The sequence below is a fragment of the Heteronotia binoei genome, chromosome 9 (assembly GCF_032191835.1).
Source record: "Heteronotia binoei isolate CCM8104 ecotype False Entrance Well chromosome 9, APGP_CSIRO_Hbin_v1, whole genome shotgun sequence".
NCBI classification, from domain to species: Eukaryota; Metazoa; Chordata; class Lepidosauria; order Squamata; family Gekkonidae; genus Heteronotia; species Heteronotia binoei.
The window spans coordinates 93752462-93771706 of NC_083231.1; the positions used below are offsets into that span (position 1 = coordinate 93752462).

At 41.2% G+C, this 19245-nt stretch overlaps 1 protein-coding gene and 1 pseudogene across 1 annotated transcript in view; one reads left to right on the forward strand and one right to left on the reverse strand.

Annotated features, from left to right (window-relative positions):
- Positions 1-19245, forward strand: part of STPG2 (sperm tail PG-rich repeat containing 2) — a 303935-nt gene that overhangs the window by 132280 nt on the left and 152410 nt on the right. The gene's annotated exons all lie outside the window — the stretch shown is intronic.
- Positions 17938-19157, reverse strand: LOC132577462 (SUMO-activating enzyme subunit 1-like; annotated as a pseudogene).

Here is a 19245-nt window from a genome sequence, read left to right on the forward strand (position 1 = left end):
ATATGGTTGAAAGGATTAAGATTTCCCAGTTGTATGTGCATGTGGTATCTTCTTAATTTGTCATGAACAATGATGAACATGCAGTTTTCTACACAAAAGCAGCTTCTAAATAGAAAATTTGCCTTTTCTCACACTACTCAGCATATAGCATGAAGATTAATATTGCATATTATGTTTTGGTAAAAAGCCTTTTTTGCAGGATGTGGGTCTCATTTCCTTGGCCATGCGACTCTTTCATTATGGATCAGGTATTTTTCTCCCTTTGCTATTTTTTAGGCCTGCATATCAGAATTTCTTAGATAACACCATATGAAAGAATAAGATATATATTTAAGTTTTATGATAATTGGAAGGTTTCTTGTGAAGCTCTTTGCCTTGGGAGTGATGTGTCACTATAGGTAGATAAGGCCATTTTGTCTGAGTATCTGGCTATTGCTTGCTCTAATGCAGGCTTACAATAAATATGAAATCATTTCACAGTCATTGTTAAAAATAACATCACAATACATTTGCATTGTCAGATCAAATAAAGAGCCTTGCGGCTGCGCTTATAATCAAATGATTACTGTGGCATGGTTCAATATTGTCGATAGCAGAGGAAACCAAGAGGGCATTATTTCTAAGAATATAAATGCAAGATCAAAGGGAGTGAAACAATAGAACACCAGAGGATGCCCATGCTGAAAACACAAAACTGTCTGTCTTTTCAAAGAAACAGCCATTGGAGTTATCAAATGTATTAGAAAGACAAGAGGAGGCAGTTATCGAAATCTGCATTGAATAAGGTAAACTGAAAGATTGAAATAGTCTTTGTGAAAGTATGCAACTACGTATTTTATGTATTCCAACAACTTATGTGCTTCAAATTTCTGATAATTTGTGACAATTTCCCCCCATTTTCTGTCACTTTTAAACTTTGTAAAAGAATTTGCAAAATTTAGCCCTGTCTTAGTTTCAGGAAGTTATCACAAAAACCCATGAACCTCTAAAAGTTCCTTGATCCTCTAGGTCTAAAATTCTGCATGTTTTTACCATGATGTGCTAAAAAAATCCCAGCTGTGAAACCACAGTATACACCCGGGGTGGCCAAACTGTGGCCTGGGAGCCACATGTGGCTGTTTCACACATATTGTATGGCTCTTGAAGCCCCCCGCCCCCCGCTTCCCTGTTGGCTGGCTTGGAGAAGGCATTTCTTTCTTTAAATCACTTTGCCAAGCCGAGTCAGCCCGGAGCTTAGAGAATGCATTTAAAGTTAAAGTTGCTTTCTTTCCACCTCTTCCTCCTCTCATCTATTTTCCTTCCTTCCTTCCCTCAAACATCTGATGTGCATGTCTTGTGGCTCTCAAACATCTGAAGTTTATTTTGTGTGGCTCTTATGTTAAGCAAGTTTTGCCATCCCTGGTATACATACTCTGCATCCCATCTAGCATGTTCAGATCCATCTTAACAGGAAGGGACAGTTGTGCGATGGGATATTTTCTGGGGAAGTCAGGAAATATAAACCTAGCATTGCACGATGTGCGCATGAGTGTTGTATGATGTAAAACATGAGACATGCTATTAATTTAGTCTGATTTGTTAGATTACTACACTAGGCCTTAATAATGGATGTGTTCAGACCCAATTTAGCCAACATAATATACTCCTTAAGTTTATATTACTGATTTTCTGTGACAGTAGGAATTTCAGAAATCATTCTGCACATATGTGTCTTCTGTTAATGTTGGAACGATATAAAGAGATACAGAGCTGATGCTTAAGGTTATTTTTTATAATTATATTCCGAGTTCGCTACAAGGTGCTGGTTATTACCTTTAAAGCCCTATATGGCCGAGGCCCTGCCTACCTTAGGGACCGCCTCTCCCCACACGTTCCCCAGAGAGCACTAAGATCTAGCTCCCAAAGCCTTTTAAGGATCCCTGGACCAAAGGAGGCCAAACTGAGAGTAACAAGAGAGCAGGCCTTCTCCATAATGGCCCCCCACTGGTGGAATCAATTACCGGAGGAAGTGCGAGCCCTGCGGGACTTTAATCAGTTCCGCAGGGCTTGCAAAACCACCCTCTTTCTGCAAGCATATAAGGAGCCCTGAAAGCGATATCTAGCCATCGAAATACATCTATTGAACATAGCACCTTAATTTATTGTAGTTTTTAACTTTTCATGTAACCGTTTTTTAAATGTATGTACTAACTGTATTTTAAAATTGTTTTATGTAAATCATGGTATACCATGTCTTGTTAGCCGCCCTGAGCCTGCTTCGGCGGGGAGGGCGGGATACAAATAAAAGTTTATTTATTTATTTTTTAAAAAAAACCCCCTTCCAGTGTGCCCTAAAGAAGCCTATGTTCCTTATAACAAGGGATACTTAACAATTCTTTATTCAGTCCTTGCTTACAAACCATGCCATCCCCAGGCTCCCCATCTGGCAGTGGACTGGTAGTTCTTGTCACCCTTTCCTGGTGGACTTCCTGCGATCCCCTTCTCTTCTGTCTATCCCCGGCTGTGCCTCATGATGGCATTTACAAAGCCCTCCCAAGTACTTGGACCTGCTCCTCCCAGACTCAGGGGGAGGTAATTGTTAGTTTCCTTCATTGTGCAGGGGGTTGGACTAGATGACTCTGGGGGGGGGGCCTTCCAACTCTAATTCTGTGATTCTATGAATAACATGAACCTCAAGGGTAATTTATGTGTAAAATGCCCTCAGTGTTGACCAGTGCCCTGATGGTTGTTTTAGCAGTTAAGGGAGATTTTTAGAAAAACACATTTGTGGGTGTGTAAAGGGGGAAAAAAAAAGAATCATCCTTGTTAAAAGCTTCCCCTTTTAGCTGGAGCGTAAATGGGTTAGTTGGCTGAATTCAGCTTTGCAAGATATAGCTGTGCTCTGTAATGGTGCCAATAAAGCCAAAAGGTTTTGAGGGGATATGGGATAACTTGATCAGTGTAAAGGACATAGAAGGGCTGGGAGAAAATACCTTCTCAAAGGTTTTAAATCTATTGCTTGAACTGAAAAGAACACATAATTGTATAGGGTGCTTTGGTATGAGCTTAAATGTGCTGTAATTGCTTTTTACTGATGTGATTTTGATTTATGATAACCATTAGAGACACTTTCCTGTTCCTTTTTTCATGTTTTTGCAAATTAGGCACTGAAAGTAGAGTCACTGATAGTTCAGATTTTGGCTTGAAAGCAGTTTTGGCAAATGCCCCGCTGTTGGATTGTCCAGATGAATTAATAATTTATGCAGCCTGACATTGAAATCATGTTTCTCAAAGTTCCTTTTAACCTACACTGGCTATTGATGTGCTTGTCCTTTGTAAGACCTAGCCTGTAATAACACAGAAAACAATTCTTGTTCTTGTTCAGAATGATCCAGGAGAGGAAACTTGGCAATTGCGTCTTTTTTTATTTTTAAAGCAAGACTTGGGGGTGTGCGTTTATGCTGTGACCTAACAGTCTCCCATAACAGGCTTCTGTCTCAGATTTCTTGTCCCTATACTGAGGTGTGCTAGCTCAGGGTTTTTAAAGGTCAGTAGCAGCACTCTGAACTGGGCAGAAGTGTATTAATACCTAAAGCAGCAAAGTGAGCTCAGTCACTGTATGCTTGCTATGATGCACAGCTGTCAACAGATGTACAGCTGAATTCTGAACCATCTGCAGTTCCTGAACAGAAAGCCAGCCCCAATATCAAGTACATTTCAATAACTGATCCGTGAAATTACCAGAGTGTGTATTGACAGCAGCAAGCTCCTTATTGACACAGTTGTTGAATAACTTGTAACTGCAAAAAAAAGAAAAAGAAAAAAAAATCTGGCTAGCACAGCCACCTGAACATCTAGCAGCAAAACCAGATCTAGGAGTACCCCCTCACTATGCAGCTGTTCTGGTAGGGAATATGACCCTATATAGAGCACAAAAAGCCATCTTCCAGGTCAGGGTGTCAAGCTCATTCGTTATGAGGGCCAGAACTGACATAAATCAGCCAGTATCATAATGCCCCTGTACAAATCGATGGTGCGGTCTCATTTGGAATACTGTGTGCAATTCTGATCACCACACCTCAAAAAGGATATTATAGCATTGGAAAAAGTCCAGAAAAAGGCAACTAGAAGGATTAAAGGTTTGGAACACTTCCGCTAAGAAGAAAGGTTAAAACGCTTGGGGCTCTTTAGCTTGGAGAAACGTCGACTGCGGGGTGACATGATAGAAGTTTACAAGATAATGCATGGGATGAAGAAAGTAGAGAAAGAAGTCCTTTTCTCCCTTTCTTACAATATAAGAACTCGTGGGCATTCGATGAAATTGCTGAGCAGTCAGGTTAAAATGGATAAAAGGAAGTACTTCTTCACCCAAAGGGTGATTAATATGTGGAATTCACTGCCACAGGAGGTGGCGGCGGCTAGAAGCATAGCCAGCTTCAAGAGGGGGTTAGATAAAAATATGGAGCAGAGGTCCATCAGTGGCTATTAGCCACAGTGTGTATATATATGTGTATATATATAATTATATATATATAATTTTTTTGGCCACTGTGTGACACAGAGTGTTGGACTGGATGGGCCATTGGCCTGATCCAACATGGCTTCTCTTATGTTCTTAACTGGGACTTCACTGGGCTGGGCCATGCAAGCCGTAAAATGTAAAGCCAGGTAGCAGAAATATAAACTTTATCAAGAATACAGACAAACATTTAAAGATATTTGGAAACATTAAAATACAAACATGCTTAAAACTCTTGTGATATTTTGTTTATTTAACAGTCTTTGATAACTGATAACAGTCACCCCCTGTCCTTAAAAGATGCCTGCCTAAAGCAGAATGGTGGGATGAATAATGGAACTTGACAGTGTAATTTTTAAAATAAAACATCAAGAAAAAGCACAAGGATCACAGCAGAAACTAAAAATATAAAATGCTCTGAGCCTAGGAAAACATGAAATGGCTGGGCATTGCAAGCTTCTCCCCCACCCCCACAAGCTTCTCCGAGTGGCTATGCCTCTCCAGTGTAATGTCCCCCATTGGCTATGGGTTTCCAGGTTAGGGTAGTCACTCAGGCATTTGTTCTCAGGTCCATTCAGCAGAGACAAGATGGCTCAAAACATCAACCATTTATTTGAAAGGAGACAACTCCAACAAGCAACAGCTTCAGCTAGCATACAAACACTGGAAAGTGAAACTACTTGAGCTCCACTCCATTAAAATACGTTGCAGCATAGGCAAAGTTGCAATGAAAATAGAGAATGGATTTTCCATTAAGGCCTTTGGGCCCAGATGGACTTCTCTGGGACTGGAATGAGAGTCGCCAGAGTGAAATGACAGTACCTGGGAGTAGTAGAAACATTCTAGGAATGGAATGAGGGTCCCCATTATTTCCAGAGTGCTGCTGTTTTTCCTAGGGGCTGTCATTCCAGTCTCTGAACACAGATTCTATTGCTAGGAATTATCATTCCACTTTGAGGGCTGTCATTCCAGACCCTGTTTCTGTTTCTACTGTTTCTGTTGCTAGAAACAGTTTCAGAGTAGTCAGTCTTGACCAAGAGACCTTAATGGGAAGTCCATTTTGCATTTTCTTTGCAACTTTGCAAGCCCACAGGAGCTTCCTGCTGAAGCAGGCAAAGACAAGGCCCAGGGAGCTGGGAACTTCAGCTTCAAGCTTTGAATGAGGACAGGTGGGGAAGGGGGAAGAGGTGGGGAGAAAAGAGCCACAAACTGAATTAAAGCCCTTGGTGGGACGGTTCTTCTGTCCTGTGAGCTGTGTGACACCCCTGTTCCAGGTCATATGGAATCATGTATCATTTCCTGCCCCTTAATCTGGATGCAGAGTTTGTTTAACTACCAATTAACTCCCTACAGTTTTAGGGACTAGTTCCAAATAGGGGCAATTATTCCAAATAATCTGATAATGAAAAATAGTGCTGAAGTGCCATCCACATATTGCTTACGTTGGGTGATCTAGCTTCTGAATAATCTCCTGTAATAGTTATACATAAATATCTTACCATTTTAGGCTGATCGTTCACAACTAATCCTATTTAAGAAGACCTCTGCTGGATCAGACCGGGGTCCATCAAGTCTGGCATAATGTTTCACACGGTCAGTTGGCCCTAGAGAGCCAACAAACAGGATAGAGGTCAAGGCCTTCCCCCTGATACTGTGTTCTAGCACTGATTTTCAAGTTTGCTGCCTCTGAATACGGAGATTCCCTTTAGCCACCATAGTTTTAACTCAGATCTGTGGTGTAGTAGTTAGTGTTGTACAATGATATGGGAGACATAGGTTCGAATCCCCACTTGTGTGCTGTGGTATCTTGCTGGGTGACCTTGGGCTGATTGCACTTTCAACCTAAACTACCTCACAGGGTTGTTGTGAGGGTAAAATGGAGGAGAGGAGGGTGCTGTAAGCTGCCTTGGGTCCCATTGAGGGGAAAAGATGGGGTATAAATAAAGTACATAAATAACCTATACCGCTGCTTCACGAACTGCACTGGCTTCCAGTTTGTTTCTGTCCCATTTCAGTGTGGTTTTTGAGCTGTAAAGCCCCAAATAGCTTGTGACCAATGTTCTCTCTAAGCTGCAGAGCCATGTGAGCAAAAATTCTACTTTGTAAGCTATTGGCATGAAAGTTGTGAGCTACTGCATAAATTATTGTGCTCTGGGGTCATCTTTCCTAAGCTAAGACAAAAATGTGTGAGCTGGAGGTTAAAAATCAGTGAGCTTGCTCACGCTAACTCAGAGGGAACACTGCTTGGAACTAAAGCTATATGGCTGCCTGCTGTAGCACATATTAGCATACATGAGGTCATGAGAGAATTTTTCCATGTTGCCTCAGGCTGTGCAACATTCTGCCCCCTGCAGGTTGTGTGGTCTCCTTACTTTTGCCATTCCAGGATACATTAAACACAAGTTTGTTCTGCAGGGCCATTGAAACTAAAGTCAATGGTCTGTGTCTTTCTTCTATGCTGAGGTTCTTTAGAATACTACTTTCTGGTTTTACCACTGTACTTATCTTGAGTTTTTTAAAATCAGATTTATGCATCTATTATGAGTTTATTGCATTCATGATGTTTTGCTGTTGTTGTTCATGCTACTCCTTGCATGCTTACTCAGTTGTATATTTATCTGAAACATTTATATCCCACTATGCTGTTAGACAGTGCGCCAAATGGCTAGTGTCAAATATTGGAGGAAAAAAAGGACCAAAAATATCTCTACTACTAAAGCTTGGTAAAAAGTCAATAAAAACAGAATACTTTCCTCTAAAACTTAAAGATGTACACAGCAGCACACAATGTATTTAGATACTACCCGCTTGAGTAAGGAAGCAGGGAACGGGCAGCATTTCAAAATGATATTATAGGCAGCTCTTTTAGTTTATGGTCTGCTGGGGCTGGTCTAACCTTGGTGTCTGGCAGGTTAACTTCAGCCGAGGGGCTCAGGTACAGTGGGCTGAAATACACGCAGTTTGTTGATAAAGAGGGCAAACTAATACAGAGCTGGGATCACATGGTGGAACAGTGTGACAATTTAGAAGACCATTTAGTCTGGATAGCCATAAAAGGTAATAAAAGTTGCCTGACAATTGGTGTTTCTGCAACTGTAGGTAAATTACAAAAGGACATGTATTTTCTTGTTCAACATCAGTAGATTGATGTTGAGAAGTAAATTAGGTGGACAACAACAAGGAAATACATGCCCTTTTGTAATTTACCTAGACTTGCAGAAACACATTGTCAGGCAACTTTTTTTTACCTTCTATGGCTATCAAGACCAAATGGTCTTCTAAATTGTCACACTGTTCCACCATGTGTTCCCAGTTCTGTATTAGTTTGCCCTCTTAATCAACAGACTTCATGTATTTCAGCCCACTGTACCTGATCCCCTCATCTGAAGAACTGTGCTTTTAGCACACGAAAGCTTACGTTCTGAACAAAATTTTGTTGGTCTTAAAGGTGCAACTTGATTCCCGCTTTGTTCAACTGCTTCAGACCAACATGGCTGCTCGCTTGGATCTATCTGACTGGTTAACTGTCCCTGGTCCTGAAATTGCACTTCCACTACTAACATTGGTGGGGGGAGTTTACTGACTGCCACTGTCTCCAGTCCATAGTGACTTCCTGCTGTGCAGAACTGAGATTAAGGCTGTGTTTTGGTGGCATTACGCTGATGTTTTTTACCTGTTGTAAATCACCCAGAGCTCCATGTAGTCGAGGATTGGGTGGTTCAGAAATTAAATAAAGATACCCTTGTTCAAGAACTGCAACCCAGGCACTACAATGACACTTCTGAATCTGTCTGTTTGACAGATAGCTCTGTGTTCTGTGCCTAACATACTGTGACCTAGACCAGGAGTCCCCAGCCTTGTTGAGCCTTTGGATCATCTAGAATGTTGAAAACTGATAGCATTGGCTGCCATGGTAGAGGGAATGACTGCCTTAGAGTCATGGGCGAATCACAAATATTGGGAAATTCTAAGCTAAGCATCCTACGACAGAGCAAACTATTTATGAATGGTGTGTTCCAGGTGGACAGAAAGGTGATGCCTCCTGCGCTCTTCAGAAGTGCTCCAGGAAACACTGAAGTGAGGAAAGCCAGGAGTGGTTCTTTAGTTCATGGAAGAAGGAAATGTGTGCTGGGAAACATATTAGCAAGCCCTGCGGCATTTAGGAATACAGTGCTGGCTGTCACTGACCTAGACAGTGTGTCTTGAATGATGAAAAAATTAAGCAGTAGTTGAGAGTGACATGACTTAATTCATTACAACTGTACAGCTGTATGAATACATATATACCATGATCTCAAATCAGTTTCAATGCTAATACTTACACTGCTCATTTACACCCCTTCAATCATAATAAAGCCATCTAATATGTCCATATAGTATTCATTGTAGAACTCAGATCAAATACTAGGTGTTGGGGTGCTTGAATTCTTAGGCCAACTGATCAGGTCCTGGCTGCTGAACAGAAGAGGTAAGTACAGGTATTTTAAGCCAGAATACTGTGTTCTGTGCCCAGAATCTTCCTTGGTCATCAAAAAGCCAGTCCTGCCCCACTGTGTGGTAAAGTTCTTAGAACAGATATTTTTCCTTAGTCTGGGCAGCTTGTTACTGAGGAAGCCCTTCAGACTATCCCTCTCAGATGCCGGACAACTCTTGGACCTGACCCTCTGATAGTCTGTAACCTTGAGATACCTGGAGTGAATAAAATGTTGGATATGCGAATAAACTTACTAAATACTGATTTCCTGTGCCTGTAATGGAGTGGCAAAATGCTTTGGGAATGGTTGAAAATCCGATTGCAAAGAGATGAGGCTCTTCATTTGAAAACTAATAGTATGTTCCTGGACTCCTGTATTTAACCCAGTGGAAGACAAATCAGTATGATGACATCCTCCCCAAACGTTATATATAGAAAGTTTTTTCAAAAAAAAAAAATTCTGGCTCTACTTGTAACTTGTGTGCGAATGGAAGATACCCTCCTCCATCGTGACAGCATACTTGATTAAAACCAACAACAATAACATCCCTAGACTTCCTTTTGATTAAATCTAGTATTTATAGGTGCACAATGCCCATATTTTAAAGTAGCGAATTGGTGAAAAAAATACATGCTTAATTGGAGATTAAAAGCAGAAATGTGATTGGGGATGGAATGCTGGTCTAAAGAAAAAGAACCCTTAGCAAATCTTTCTTGCGATACGTTACTCTTGTTAGCTTGTTCCACAGTAGCATTATGTGCTTGTAAAGTGTTGGTTATCCAAGGAGAATGACTTAGAACAGATGCTGAAAAAAGAAGCAGTCCAGTTTAGCTGTTCTTGCATTCTGGTAATCAGGAGACTTTTTGGAGAGTAAGTTTTATAGCTTCATAGTCTGCTTTGAAAGAGAGTTCATTCTGCATCCCAGTAGCATTACAGTGTTCTCTTTTGTAGCTCAGCATAGCCCCCGCTGCCTCGTAAGTAGAGATACAGCTGTGCAGATGGGGGAGGGGTGCTGAAGAAGCCCAAGAAAAAAAATGTGACAGTGTCTGAATTAAAGTTACTTTTAGTGCCGTAACTCTAGTTTATTAGGCCGGAAACAGGAGCTTCTGAGAACAAGCCCAATATCTTTGTTTTATGGTTAGAGGGGCTCTCAGTGCAATCCTAAACAGAGTCACATCCCTCAAAGCCCATTGGTTACAGTAGATTTAGAAAGCTATAACTCTGTTTAGGATTGTGCTGTTAGTCACAGAATGTAAGCTCTTTGCCCGTTAACCCACTCATTTTTTTTATGGTTTGTTCAGGGGAGTTGTGTTGCAACTGATTCTAAGCTTGTCTGATACCCGTATATGTTTGGAACTTTGAAAAAGAACACACCCAGTGGGAAATTTACAGAAATCTAATGTTTGCATAAGGACCCAGACATTCAGACGGCAAATGAAGACATGGGGAAAATATGGATAATCATTTCATGGAAGAGATTAATGTTATTTTAGAAAACAAATTGGATTGAGAAGAGTGCTGTTATCAGATGTCATCTGAATGTAGAACCCACCAAGTTACTTTCCAGGCTAGAACAAATATTAGGTGAGTGAGATTCATGAAATACTGTCTTTTAAAAATAGATTTCATTAGCGTTTTGTGCCGATAATTTATTCCTCCCTTTATTCATCTCTTCTCATACTAATAATGGATAGGTTATTTGCATATAAATAGATTTCAGTATTTGCTGAAGCAAAGGCCTAATATGTTTCCCTTTTCCATGGACATTGTTAAATAAGTGGCGATATTGCAACGATCAGCAGTTATGAATTGTAATAATTTTCTTGGTCAAAATTTTACAGAGTGCATCAACAATCTGACATTTTAAGTGCTACAAAGGGTTTAGATCTCAATTAAAAAAATGAAATCATGAAAACATTTTTCTGTTTCTGTAGAGATGCGTTTGTTAGCACTCTTAGAATAAAGCTAATGTGATCTATTGAAAATGTTGGTTGTGAACTTAGGGAATCTTTCTTCATCCCCCCCTTTCCTTCTCCTCCTTCCCCCCTTTCTGGGCTCCTTATCCATGTTAGGATTTCACAATTAAATAATACTATGGAAGGCAAAAGAAGAAGAGGGTGGCAAAAGATGAGATGGCTGGAGAGTGTTACTTATTTTAAGACTATGAGGAAAACTTGAACTACTAAGTCTGCAAGCACAGATGGCCAACACTGAGTTATATTGAATCACACCTTTGCTTCATCACTGTCAGTATTGTCTACACAGACCAGCAGTGGCTCTCCAGGGTCTCAGACTGAGGTCTTTCACATCATTGCCTACCTGATCCCTTTAACTGGAGGTGCCGGGGATTTAACCTGGGAACTTTCTGCATGTCAAGCAGATTCTCTGCCAGTGAGCCACACCCACACCCTAGGATTCTTAAAGAACTCAAATGTGAAATTGATGTTTAGTAACAAGTGTATGTGACTTGTAGTTGAAGGGCTTTTCTGCATTCTCACTGGAAACTAGGAAATGTCAACCCAATTTTTAAAAAAAGGATCCATAGATGATCTAGGAAATTACAGACCACTTAGCCTAATATCTGTTCTAGGTAAATAAGTAGAAGCTGTTGTTAAAGAAAGAATTAACATTACCTATAGAAAGAAGACCAGCAGGGCTTCTGCAAAAGAAAGTCTTGCCTCCCTGAGCTTTTGGAGTTCTTTGAGCGTGTTAACAAGTAAGTGGATCCAATCATGTACATGGTCTTCCAAAAGGCTTCTCACAGATACATCACCTATAATTCCTGAATAAACTTAGCTTCTACCATCAGTGCACATTTATGTCAGTGTTGATTCTTACTGTGAAGAGTCCTTCTGTAGCATCTACAATAAATATGCATCTTTTTAATTTATTTAGTACATGCAGCTCATATGTATCATGTCACAGTTCTTCCATTGAAGGGTATCTTGTTTTCCTTGTGTTGAACTGTGGTATTTTGTAATCTGAGAGAACATTTTTCTTACCCTAGTCAACAAATTGATTGCTGTGGCTGTTTTGTGGCATGTGGCAGTTTTGGTGGTACCCTTTTATCTCCGTGTGAAACCATCTCTGGACTGGAGTATCCATCTTACCCTAAGGCTTTTGGATGCAAGGGTGGTCCCCCCCCTTACAGTTCCATCAGTTCATAATCTACATGATTTTGTGAACTATAAATATTTCCATTGCAGCATACATCACTATATGTTTTTTGAAGGGAAAGATATAAAGAGCAGCATAATTATGTCATTTTCTCTTTCAAAGGGACTATGTCTCCCTATCCTTTACATGGTAGGAATCTGTTCCGATATGGATGCTGAGTCAGGTCTTGTATATATGTACTACTCAAAGATAAAATGCAGTTGAGGTTTGCTTTGTATGGAAGGTGAACAGGCCAGATCTTACCTTCTGTAGGAACAGAGATTGCTGCTTGAGCTGTTACTTAGCATTCATGGGGCTTCTCCCATTTTGTGCTTGCAGCAGCTATCTGAGGTAGGTGTGGCCACATACTGACTAACCCCAGGTCGCCAATGCCTGTCATGTATAAGAGAGGATTTTAATTTGGGCTCTACCATTCAAGTCAGTCATCTGTTCATTACACTGCAGTAGTACTCTTCTGAAAGATATAAGAATGGGGTGTAATAAATGATTTGTGTATCTGTTTAGATAGGGTATTAATTTCTAATTAATGTTTCTGAGAACGCAGAAGACAACAGTCTGGTCTGTCCCTTTAATTTCTGTGAGATTTTGCTTGCATATATGCAGGTTTGCAGAGTAAATGGGAAAAGTTTGGTCTTGTGATAATTATACTAGCTGGAACTAACAAGTCTGCTTTTGAAACAATGTGCTTGAAAATCCATGAATGGGGGGGGGGAGACAAAATAAGAAGATAATGTTATCCTATTGGGATTTTTAATTTTTTTTTTTAATAATGAGAACATGTTTCAAGTACACAGTGCCAGGGAAACAAAAACAGTAGTGTACTTTCTTGCTGATATTACAGAATTTGAAATGTCAGGACTTGTTATCTTTCTGCAAATAATAGATGGAGAGGATAAATATTTGACAGCCTTTCCAAATATAAATTGTAAATTGTTTTTACCTGGAAGAATATTAACTAATTGGCCTGTATACATAGATCTGTGCCTTTCTTTTACCAGTAGAGGTCACTCAGTGTAAAGTGAATGATTTGCTTTCAGACTTTTAAGGAAAATATTAACTGTTACCAGACATTTGATCCCAAATCAGCAAACTGCTCCAAAAGTAATGAAACTGCTTTTGATTTTCTTCACACAACATGGGTGTTGTAGCATTGGGGAAGTGTGTTGGTGATGAACATTCAGAACATGCCAACCCACTGAAAGCCGGTAAAGTGTTATGGTTAGACAATCAGATTAGGATCTAGGAGGTAAAGTTAAGGTGTGCCATCGAGTCACAACTGACTCACAGTAATCCCATGGAATTCTACCTCATGGGGTGTCAAGGCAAGAGATGAGCAATGGTTGTTCGCCATTGCCATCCATTGCCCCATCCAAGTACCAAACCTGCTTAGCTTTCAAGCTCTGATGAGATTGGATTATTCTGGGCTGTAAGAGCTGAATTTGGGAGACCTGGATTCAAATGTCCTCTAAAATAAAACTTAAGAGGTAATATTGGACCACTTGTTCTTTCTCACCCTGACCTCTGTAACAGGGCTGTTTGTGGGAGTAATATTGGAAAAGAAGAAAATGTATGCTGCCTTGAGATCTTTGGAGGAATAGTGGGAGAAAAAGGTGCTAGATAGATTTAAGAAAATAACTGTGTATTTGATCATGTAGGATTTTGTAAGTGCTGGGAGAAGTGAAATAACATGGCTCCTTCAATCAACTTGTGTAGAACCAACTGCTGATTTGTTCCCCTCCTCAGAACCATTTCTCTCAGCAGAAGTTCCATCAGAAGGATGTAAGCTTGGCTGAGATCATCTAGCATTTTTGCATCCCTGCTCACAGAACTGTCCCCCCTCAGAAGTAATTCCACCTAGCAGCATCAGAGTGAGAGGTGTGATGCCTTCTTCATTTGAGTGTGGCTACTACCTACTTGGCTATTCCCAAGGATTAGCTGCAGAAGCATTTTAACCTTAACTCCTGGATTTGCCTTTTTCCTCTTATCTTCCTCCCCTTTCCTGTTATAACATAGATAATTATTTTGAATTATAGTGCGTACAGCAGCAGAAAGATGGCATATAGATACAGAGGGCAAGTAAGCAAATAAATACATAATTTATATAACAGGTTCACCATGTATATTTCCCTAATTAACAAAGTAAGCTGTGTTTCGGTCTCTTTAAATCAGGAAGACAAGTTAATGGTGACTAACTGAAGTTCCATTTTTTATGTGCTTGCTTTCTTTTGCACTTTATATGAGCACAAGGAAAAAGTGTTAGTGTAGTGTCACATAATATGAAGACTGACCAAAGCTGGTTTTTAGCTCCTCTTCCCATGAACATAAGATTTTTGCTGTAATGAAACTAACACTAGAAACTATCTAGAAATATTTCTATGTGAAAAGTTTCTGGTGTCCAGGACTGGCAATAAAATACTTTCTACTACTGTGGGTAAAAGTTTATGTTGGTACAGTGAGGGAGAAATCTTCACTAGGTCTCCTTGGAAGTAAGTCTCATTCAGTTGGGATAATTCTCAGGAAAGTGCTGCTAAGATTTTTTGCAGAAATAATCTTTACTGATGTAGCGATTGAAGCTCTCAGATCCAATAACTGAGTTTCAAAGCTAGTAATTCAACGAATGTTCTAGGTTTGTTTGTTTTTTAAAGACTGACTGTATCGTTGAGAAACAATAGTTAAACTATAGAATATGTTTTTATCCATTCACCCTGATGCCCTTGCTAGAGCATTATTGAAACAAAAAGTGGAACCAGAATGATTCTTTACTTTTGGTACCACTAGATGTCCATATTTAATAAGGTTTGTATTTTGGTGCTGTGCTAAGAAAATATATGTTCCAGTTTACTTTCTGTTTTCAACTTCTGGCTCAGTATCCCAAGTAAGGGTGTTCCAGGATTAGTGGTGTCGTGTCAAGGATGTGAGATGGGGAATAATCCAAAATGTGGTCTGAATTAACCACCTCTGTCAGATATGAAACAAGACCCTGCATTTTCCCCTCAATATGTCTTAGAAGAAGAAGAGATTGGATTTATACCCTGCCCTTCACTACCCAAAGGAGTCTCAGAGTGGATTACGGTCTCCTTTCCCTCCCCTTCCTCACCCTGTGAGGTTGGTGGAGCTGAGAGAACTCTAACAGAAACTGCTCTTGAGAGGAGCAGCTCTGTGAGAACTTGTGACTAACTCAAGGTGACATCAGCAGATGCATGTGGAGGAGTGGGGAATCAAACCTGGTTTTCCAAGATAAGAGTCCGTGCACTTAACCACTATACCAAACAAAAAGGTTTCAGTTGAGATTGTAAAACTGTAGGTTGTCATTCCCTATTTTAATGAAAATCACTTCACTATTACCACAATGCAAACCTCTGGCTTCCTTGTTTTCAGTGAGGAAAGGAAACACAGTTTTCTCTCTTCATTATTTCTCACCATTACGTCAGTGCGGGCATTCTAAGGAAAATCTATCATAGTCTTGCCAATGATAACGTGGGCGTGATGCTGTGCATTCTGAAATACCTTGAAGTGACCTTTTGTGCCAACTAGGGAACATCGGGCAAAGCTCAATAAACACGATGGATCAGTTTTTTAGATTCATATTTGTATTCTTGCTTCTCTGGTCACCCAAAGTGAGCTGGACCTCAACTTTTAACCCACCATACTATGCCCTGACCTGGATAGCCCAGGCTAGACTGATCTTGGCAGATCTCAGAAGCTAAACAGGGTTGGCCCTGGCTAGTATATGGATGGGAAACCACCAAGGATACCAGAGTCATGATGCAGAGGCAGGTAGTGTCCAACAACCTTTGAATGTCTTGCCTTGAAAACCCTACAGGGTTGCCATAAGTCAGCTGTGACTAGATAGCAAAAACAACAACAATCTTGGACACCCATTGCTTACATTTCTTCAAATGCCCTTCCAGCATGTTTCTGTCCATCATGTTACCTCTCTTTCAGATTTATCCTTCCCAAAGGGATAAGGTGTTCCAGCATTATGTCATCTTAGAGGTGGCTTGAATACTGTTTAACTTCATTTGACATAATACTGGCTATAATGTTAAGAAATTATGTGACTTTCATTAGTTAAAGGAGAAATGAAGAGTTTCTATTGCCTTTGGAACCTAAAAGGTTGACATCTTGTTCAGCATGGAGCTCTGTACAGTCCAAACATTGCCTTTTGTAATTTACCCCAGGAAGCATGAGGCCTGAAATTTTATTTCAAGTGAAAGACGGAATTGTCAAGATTTTTATCTTCTGAGCTGGACACCCATTATCCTCCTTTGGTCTTATTGTACATGAAAATTATATTTATGTATAGTGTAAATCAGCTAAGCAGTTTAGGAACCAAAACATCTTGCCATGTCAACATTAGTATCCCAGATATAAGACTAGGTTTGCATTAACATTTTGCCATTAGAAAGGACTGTTTGACTTTAACTTACGACAAATTAATTGCATGGGCTGCTGTTTTCCATGCCTGGGGTATGCTTCAGGCAGACTACTACTTTTTTGTTTTTTGAAACTTCAACAGCTGAAAAATATCCCTCAGTGTTTACATATTTGGGGTGTATTAAGACCTCTAAATATTGTCTAAAATATTGCATTGTTAGCCTCTCTCATGTGGAAGGGTAAAGAGAACTGATCTCTGAATTGGCTTTGCAGTCCACTAGGATCTACCGTGGCACAAAAGAGAAAGTCCAACGATTATGGCTGCATTGCTGCCTTGTTTGAAAGGAGAGCTACTGAGACATACTTGGCTATCTAGGGATGAGAAGTTGAGAAAAAGAAGCTGCTATAAAAAGGAATAGGAATTGGATATGTGGAAAATGGATGGGTTAAATAATGGACAGTTTACGGGAGCAGTTGGGAAAATAAGCTTAATCAAACGTTTGATTCTTGTACCTCACTGTTATTCTGCTATACAGAAATACCTGAAAACATTTTTGGGTGGATCCTGTGGATCTATTCAGCTAGAGGTGGCACTTTCATCCAGTGGGAAGAAATTTCTGTTGAAGTGAGATAGGATAGAAAAAGGCACCTTATACCAGAGGAAAGCATCTCTCTTGGTGAAGCTGATCCACAGAATCCAACCCTTCTGCCATTTTGGGCAATGAGGTGACCCAAGACATATGCATCCACCCCCTTAAGGCCATTCTTCCCCAGCTTGCCCTGTGACCTCAGCTCAGAAGTGAGAGGGGTTTATTGTTCCTTCTCCTGCTTTAACCCTACTTTAAGCTACCAGGAATGGGCAACTGAGTGTCCTCTTCTACAGGACGCCCTTCTGAGGAGTGCACAATGCTTTGTGCAAGATCTGCAGTCTTCCAGCCTCTCATGAGAGCTCCCTCCTTTGTTAGAGCTTGGGCTCTTCTATCAATGTAATCCTAACACTGCGCTGTTCCCTAATGCGACCTCTATTCTGCTGAGGAAGCAATGCAACCTAAAATGTCTTGACATTGCTTTGGCTTAGGGTTGCCAGGCCTTACTTGCGTTCTGGTGGGGTGGGTGGGAGCTTTCCGGGAGTGCAGGGGTGGGGCAACAGCACTGCATGCAATGTCCCTGGTGACTTCCATGTGATGTCATCACACCGAGGGCATTGTATGGTGATTTTGGGTATTTGCTCTGATAACTGACACTTCTTGATCTGAATTATTGCATCAAAATTTGGAAACAGTGAATGCTTATCTGAATAGTCCAGGCAAGCCCGATCTCATCAGATCTTGGAAGCTAAGCAGGGTTGACTGTGGTTAGTACTTGGATGGGAGACTCCTTGAAATACCCAATCAGAGGGTGGGACAGAGGTTATGTGTGTATGTCAGCTGGAGGCCAGGAGCGCCACAATCCCATTGTCCTTCATGCCATCGAAAAGGAAGAAGTTGTTGAGGGAAGCATCCTGCTGTGGCAGGGCCTTGACAACCTCCTGCCCCAGCACTCCTCCATCCACAGCACAGACAGAAGCCATTTCTGAGAAGCAGCAGCTGACAAAGTTGTCAGGGAGCAGGTCAGCTCCACCTCCCAAGGTCTCCAGCACACCCGTGCACGTCCGCAGAAGTGTCTCAGCAACTTCAACGTAGCCTTGAGGTGAAGGTTCATGGCCCTTTTCTGTTTGAAATTTCAGGAGCACTTGCAGCGAAGTAGTTGGCCATAGTATGCTTCAGGGTCCCCTTGCCCATCTTGGTGCTCCAGTTGATGCCAGATGCCTAATTCAAGAGGCAGAAAGCCACATGCTTCTTCACCATGGTGGTCTCCATGAAGTCCAGTTTGGCCTTCATGGCATTAGGCCCATCCTCCATAGGCTGGCAGGCTTTGGCCAGTTTGGTCTTCTCTTCCGGATATTCATGTTCACCCATGTCAGCAAATATATAGCCATGGTAGTCATCACTAGCAAAGAAATTTATGCCTTTTTCGCGGCATATTTGGTCAACTTTTATCAGGACTTCCTGGGAGCAGCATGTCAGACAGACCACATCAAAGTGGGTGAAGAACTCCTCAGGCTTCCATTCCATGTTCTTCTGGTCTGCTTTTACATCAGTCATGGGGTTCAAGTCCAGAGCCCAGTTCAGGAAGGCTTCAGCCTTGTTCTTGTCCACAGAGCCCAAAGGGATCAGGAATTGTGTTTGGGTGCAGAGTGGTAAGGCTGCAGTACTGCAGTCTGAGCTTGTTCTTGTCCACAGAGCCCAAAGGGATCAGGAATTGTGTTTGGGTGCAGAGTGGTAAAGCTGCAGTACTGCAGTCTGAGCTCCCTGCTTACGACCTGAGTTCGATCCCAGTGGAAGCTGGGTTCAGGTAGCCAGCTCCAGGTTGACTCAGCCTTCCATCCTTCCGAGGTCGGTAAAATGAGTACCCAGCTTGCTGGGGGGAAAGTGTAGATGACTGGGGAAAGAAATGGCAAACCACCCCATAAAAAGTCTGCTGTGAAAACGTGAAAGCATTGTCACCCCAGAGTTGGAAATGATTGGTGCTTGCACAGGGGACTAGCTTTACCTTTTATCTTCTGGTGACACATGCTGATGATCAACCATAGTCAGGCCCTTGACCCCACCATGATGTGGTTCTTGGTTACTTCCACTCCCAGGCAGCTTCTGCACCTCCAGCCCTCAGAGGTGGATC